The sequence below is a fragment of the Miscanthus floridulus genome, chromosome 10, assembly GCF_019320115.1.
Source record: "Miscanthus floridulus cultivar M001 chromosome 10, ASM1932011v1, whole genome shotgun sequence".
NCBI classification, from domain to species: Eukaryota; Viridiplantae; Streptophyta; class Magnoliopsida; order Poales; family Poaceae; genus Miscanthus; species Miscanthus floridulus.
This window is the reverse complement of record NC_089589.1, coordinates 28,780,453-28,787,769: the sequence shown is the minus strand read 5'-3', so window position 1 is coordinate 28,787,769 and position 7,317 is coordinate 28,780,453.

The window sequence follows — 7,317 nt, the reverse complement described above, 5'->3', positions numbered from 1 at the left end:
AACGCAACCTCTCACGTGCACCTGACATTCTACAGTGACATCAACAGTGTTGTGGGCGCCTACCATTATCCACTCCTCATCGGCGTGCGCAACAAAGCTTAAAAGCATCTGTACCCTCTCCCTCTCACCTATAAAGCCATCCCTTCATCTATAAAAGGTGATGCACTACCTCCAACAGGGGGATGACAGAATCATCCAAGCTCAGTTCCTTTAGATTCATTAGTCCAATAGCTCACAACCACAGAACCACCAGGTTCGGTCCTCAAGCACACGCTTGAACACTCAACTCATAGCGGAGTTCCCGTCGCTCTCGGCCCTTCCGACCGGAGCCGACCGGGCCTCTGGTACCCCCCATCTTTCTCCTTACCATTTGTAACCCCACTGTAGACTTTGAGCACCTGGGCTCGGGAATAAAGTCACCGACCAACCCAAATTGGACGTAGGGCATGTTGCCTGAACCAATATAAATCCTGTGTCATTGAGTGCTAGGCCACCTCTGATCACAACGTACAGCAAAACTACAAATATTCATTAGTTGGTCACTTTCTGTACCAACAGTTGGCGCCGTCCGTGGGGAAGGCGCTGTGCGTTCAACACTTTTTGGTCATCGGATGGCCCATTTTTTCACCACCCCCCGCCGTGGCAGGCTCGGGCGATATGATTCGCTTCGGCTCGCTGGAGTATCCTGCACTCTCGCCTGCGGGGATGCGGGTTCCACCTGTTTTCAAGCCATCCCAGGCCTTCCTCTTAGGAAGCCTGGACTCCGTCGCCGACCGACTCGGCATACTCCACCTCCGCGAGGAGACTCGCGACCCGACACCCATCGGAGAGACGTCCTCCATCGACTCCGGTACGCACGACCTCAACGGCGTGGCATCTGCGCTTCATTCCAAGCAAACTCTCTGCTAAAACCCCGCTGTGAGTAATATACATGCCGTTCTTTACTTACTACATTCTATCTTCCACCAAATACCTGGAGGGCTACCGTTGTCCCCATCACAGCCATCGTACGACCGGTTCCCCTACGGCCTCATGTCTCCCGTGGACGCGTACGCCTGGGGGCTCCAAAAGATTATGGCGCCGCCTCCTCTCACGTCTGAGTTCGTGGGGATGGCGAGCTACGCTCCCACCTATTTCCTCGACATCATGGACGACGATGTCGGGAGTGACGGCTCCAGCATCGGCAACGTGGCACCCAGCCACCGTCCGTCCCAGGAGTGTGCTATGATGGATGCTCCGAAACAGCCGCTAGGGGCAACGGAGTCCTCACGGACTCACGCCCCTCCTGGCCCTCATACAGAGGCCCCCAAGCTCACACGTGAGCATGGGGAGGATCTACGATGATAGTGACCGCATCAGCCACCGACCGCACCAGCGCGCTCAGCGCACCACACTGCGCCCTATGCGCATCGACCGACAAATGGCGCTTGAGGTCGCGCCCGTTAGGTCCAGCGCAACACCCCGGTTAGGGGGATCGATCCCCCATAGTTCGCTCAGGCCAGTCAAAACATTGTCACCGCGGCAATGCTCCTACGCGGCCTGTCCGAGCCAAACGACCCTCGTGAACAGGCGATCCATCGGAACCTCCGAGCACTGGTGGAGACCGCCGCCGTTCAGCAAGCGGAGTGCTCCGTATCGCGACACCGACTCATGACCTTGCTCCCCGTCTGGGGAATAGGGATGCAGCAGATGGGGCACTACACCCTGTCACCGCAACAGCCGCTGAGTGCGACACATGAGGCCGCAATGGCACCTCGTCTTAACCTGACGACCACTCCGCAACAACCGCCTATCTACGCGCGGCTCGGACCAAACCAAGGCACATGCAACGGCGACCGGAGGCCCAGCATTGATGGCCCAGGGCCACCAACCTTTGCCCAACACCCCTAGGAAGCGCCATTCTCACCACGCTTCAACGGAGGCCACGGCAAAGGTAAGGCCAAGCGAAAGGATCAAGACGAGGGCCCCTCCACGCAGAAGGGAAAAAAGAATAGAAAGGATCGCCACCGACCGGCCAACTCCGCGTTGGTCATCGTGGCGGATTATGCGGGCACTCAGCCCTAGCAAGACCCTCCGAGCCACTTTCACGAGCTCATGGAGAGCCCGTGCAATAACCACAACTATCCCATCAACCATCTCTACAAGGACTGCCAGCTCCTCAAGCGCCTGCTGAGGTAGACTAGCAGGCCAAGGAAAGAAAAAGGCGAAGAGGCAACAAACGAAGAAAGAGGCATAGCGGGCAAGGATCCAGACGACTGAAGGATGAAGTGATCTGACCGGACACCTACCGACTGAAGGACAACAACGATGACACTCTCTCCAAGCACCCTAGAATAGCTATATCATTTTTTCTCTCCCTAAAAGTTTCAGTCTTACCATTATTTACTTAGCGTACGCTCCTGTAAGAGCACCCCGACCCGAACACTTTTTGGCTCGGGGTGCTCGAGGGCTCCACTAGGGGGCTCTACTATCCCTATGTTTTGTTTCTACTTTGAGTACTCTTTTACTTTCATATGGAGAAAACACCTTCCTACCCGAACAGAAGGGCAGTTCGTTCTTTTGATTTGCCTTACGTAGCTTTGCTTTAAAACATTCCGACTGATCGCACCCCGCCTCTTCCTACGGTTACGAGCAGCCGAGCCTCGCGGGCCACGGCCTCGGGCTCACAAGGTTGCAGCCTACGGGACAAACGGGTAGGTACGAGAAAGAAAGAAATAAAAAACAAAATTATGCTAAGGGAAAACTAAGGAACGAAAGGGAAAGCTTCCCCGAACGGAGCAACTCCATCACAAAAACAAAAACCGATTATAGTCATTAAAACACACACAAACATTTTACACAGGGGCTCCCCCACGAACTTAAACTTTTTATGTTTACTAACTACTTATATTCTACAAACTATTAAACCAGCTCGGCGGCATCTGCTGGCAGGCGCAACCGACGAGGGCGCAGGCTCCTCACTCCCCGACGGCACGACGTTCGGCTCGATCGAGGCCGAGGCGACATCCCCCCCCAAACTAGGCTCTGGGCTATCCGCAGGCTACAAAGCGCCCTCTCCACGCATGCTTCGGGCCATGTCTTCATGGCGAACGTCCATCACCCACTCGGTGGAGACTTGCTCTGTCACCGACCACGCGTGCAGCAGCAAGCTCTCCCCGATTGACTAGATGTCCTCCATGCTCAGACCTTCAGCATACCCACTGCAGATAGCGGCGAAGTCTAGGTTCGGGTGGTGCGTCGCCACCAAGGTCAGCACCCCGACGCTCCATGGAACAGCTTGCTCCTAACAAGGTCCCGGACCGCATCTGGAACCTCCGCCAGATGGACTGCGGGCGCGCCGGTACCTGGCGCCGACCCAAAGACTTCTGAGACGATGAGCTGGGCAACGTTGCGGATCTGGTCAAGATCCCCTTTGAGAGCACGTCACTCTTCACGGGACTTGGCCAGCTCCTCGGCATTCCGGCTGAAGCTCGCCTTGGTCATCTCCAAGTCTAGCTCCAGCGCCTTCACCTTTTCACCCAGCTCTGGAAGAAGGGCGACAAGCTCAGAAATAGGCTGAGGGAAAAATCAACACCATGAGAAAATAAAAAAGGTACGCACCGATGCAAGAGGCCTCAAGGGTGGAGAGATCCTCTGCCTACCGAGCCACCTGCTCACGCAGCCGGGCACTCGCGTCCTCCGTCCTCATCACCTGGCCCCGGAGCATGAGCACCTCCTGATCCGCCTCTGACCGGGCCCTCTTCTCCGCCTCTAGGGCCTTCTGTGCTGACTCCAGGGTGTCCCGCTCCGGCTCAAGGGCCGCCAAGGCCTCTTGAAGCACCATCTCGGTGTTCACCAGGGATGCCCGCAGCCCTACCTTAGTCTCCTCCTGGTGGACCTTCGTCGCCTCGAGCCCTTGCTCTACAGCAGTCGCCCGCTCTACCGCACGCTGCCCCTCCACTTGCGCCACGGCCACCTCGGCCACCCGGACCTAGGACTCGCAGCAAGCGGACTCCACCCGACGCTCAAGCTCAGCCATCCGGGCGTGTTCCGTCAAGAGGAAATAAGACTTGCGGGACGACATCTTCCTTATTTCCTGTGAAAAACAAGCATGCTAAAAACAACTGACGAAAGATTCAAAGGGCAAGGACAAGTACCAGAAACTCACCTCCGTGGCGAGCTGCAGGTCAACCTCAACCAACTGTCGAGCGAACTGAGACTGCTTCCGGGCGTTCTCGAGGTTCGCGGATAGCTTGGTGAGCTCGGACACCGCGGCATGCCCTTGCCCCCCAAACATATCCCAGAGCTGACACTCCTTGGAATCTCGCAGGACGAACCGTGCCTTCAACGAGTCCTCAGGGCAGGGCCACTCTAGGTCACCCTCCGGCAAACCGCCGGAGGGCCCCAGCCTTCGACTGGACCACCGGAATCTCCCACGGCGACACCGGTGGCCCTGCCACGATATCCGCCTCATCGTCAGATGGGATCTCCACCACCTCATTCGCATGGGACGCCACCGGGCATCCCAACTCTGTCCCGACCGCCCTTCCCTCCAGCGCCTTCGGCTCCGACGGCAAGGACGAGCCGTGCGTCCCTCCACCTGGCGAGATAGGGAGCTCGCCCTCCCTCGTCTCTTCCACCGCGACCGGAGGAGGAGGGGCCACGAGAGTTACCCCCGACGTAACCCCCGCCATCGGCACCAGGATTGCCGCCAACACCGATGCCACCGCTACCACCTTATTAGCAGCCGCCCCAGGGGGCACCACCCCCAAGAGGGAAGGCTTTCCCGCTGCCACCCTGCTGCCCCCTTCGCTCGCTGTGACATGCTGCAGGGTGGGCCTCCAAGTCTCCTACACGGGGGTCGGGGTGATGCTCAACCCCGGCATCCCCCGGCCGCTGACGAAAATTACAGGTGAGTCACACTCCAAAAAGACTCGGCCAGCAAAGGATCGAAGGGCAACAAAGGGAAACATATCGGGAGGTGAGCGGCACGACTCTGAAGGTAGGCTCCGACGACAATGGACCTACAGGATGAGGACCGCTCCTAGGCTATGACCCATGCCCCCTCACTTTAGACGGGGGCTGAGTCATCCCGACTGGCTCCTGTCCGGCCTGTGGGTCACTACGACCTCCGGCTCAGGACTCCCCGACCAGAGCAGTGGGCGGAGCATCCTCCGACTGCAAGTCACGCGTCGTTCGGGCGCCAGTCTACCCCTTAGACCAACCGGACTGCTCGACCGCACCCATGGCAGGCAGGGCCCCCTCCGGCTGTGAGTCAGCCATTGGCACTGGTCTCGTCGCCGCACGAGCACCAGTCTGCTCCTCGGGCAGCCCGGCTTGCTCAGCCGCATCCACCACAGGCGACGACGGGATCGGCAACACCACCGAGAGGCGCGGTGACCGCGTCCGCTTCGCCGCCCGTCCACCAACGGCGTCCGCACTCGCCGCACGCTTCCTCAATGCAGGAACCTCCGCACGCCGTGTGGCCTCCTGCTCCTCACTGACGGACATCGTCGCAGGGTCGTGACGCTCCGCCGAAGTCACAACGACCTCCCGACTCCCCTCCTCATCAGAGAAGACCATGTCATCCACATCTGTAGGATCGTCCAACGTGAGTTTCGACTCAACGTTGCTCCTATGTTCCCCGGCCCTCATGCGTCGGGCGACCTCCTTCTTCTTCTCTTCCTTCCGCTGAACCTCCTTGTTTCTTTTCTTCTTCCGGGCGTTTGCCGCCTCCTTCTGGGCGGCCTGCCAGGCCCTGCCCTCCGGTCCCTTAGGAAGGTGCGGCTAGGACTTGTACCTTTCAAGCCCCTATGGAACGGATGGCCTAGGATCAAGAAACAAGAAAAGCAGAGGAAGAAACACGAACAAAATAAGGGATCATACCAGTTTGGACACGACCGAGGCATTGAACGGTGTGGGTTTCCCCACAACCGTATCCTTGGGCCGCAGCTATAGCACCTAGCCAAGGCGACTCCGGACCTTGTCGTCTGGCAAGTCCTCCGGTGATGCACGACCTGGGTCCGATCGGCCACCGTACATCCACATTGGCCACGTCCTCTCCGCCAACGGCGCAACCCGACGGCGGAATTGGGTGTGGAACACCCACACCCTATCAAGGCCACTCCTTATGAGCCTCCATAGCTCCTCCTCGATGACCTCCTCCTTGTGCCTCTCCATGCGAGCGCAACCCCATGACCAACATTTCTGCTTCGCTGGCCTCCCACCGGTGAACGCTGGAAATGGCGCGTCCGCCAGATTCCTAATATAGAACCACTCCCCATGCCATCCAAGGTTGGAGTCACATGGGGTGTACGCGAGATACGAGCCTCCCGCACTCGGCTTCCTCTGTAGGGCGAAATCTCCCACCCGTGCGGTCTCGGCCGAACTCCAGTCCGTCATAGCTCTCTTGGAGAAGAAAAGCCGAAAGAGATCCGCGTGCGGCTCCATCCCAAGGAAAGCCTCGCAGACGGTGACGAAACCAGCGATGTGTAGCACCCCCATCAGATTAAGATGCTATAGATCCAAACCCCACTCGTTGAGGAGCCCGCGCAGGAACTAGAGCGTGGGGTATCCTAATCCGTGCTCGTGGAAGGTAAGGAAAGAAACCACCTCGTCGGGACAAGGTTGCGGGAACTCCTCCCCTCTAGGGACCCTCCAGTGCGCCACCTCCTGCGGCGGCAGAAACCCCTTCTTGATGAAGGCCTCTAGCACCGAATTCCTCATGTAGGATGACCTCTAGTCTGACATTTTTGCTCCGGATCGCAAAAGGATCGGTGAGTTTCTCCTCTCCTCCCTCGCTCTCTCCCCTTTCTTTCCTAGAAACCACCGCGGCTCTCAGGAATGCTCACGGCAAGAAGGAGAAAGGAAGGCGGCGGCAGAGGAGGAACAGGCAAAAGAATAGAACGAAAACCCTCTCACTTCTCCTACTTAAGGAAAAGGAAACAACCGTTAGAGAAGGACGCGCCGATCGGGGAAGGCAGAACGGTGGAGCGAGAAAACCTCTCTTTTCCATTTAATGCAGATAAGACGTGCCCTGACCGATGAGACATGCTCTGCCCGACGGAGCGGCTCCTGATCAGAAGGGATGTGGCCTGGCCATGGCCCACCACTACCACACAATCAATCACTACCACACGACGGGCACAGGAACCGAAGCACCACCGCACGCGGGCGGCTCCCCACTTCAGGACAGACCTGGGGAGACCAAAAATGAAATCTCCGCTAGGAGACCAACCGGCCCTATGAGTCGATCGAATCACCCAGGATAGACACCAAGCGATAGGTAAGGAGAAAAGGGTTGCCTCATGCAGGCCAAGCCGACTCCGTCTCTAAACG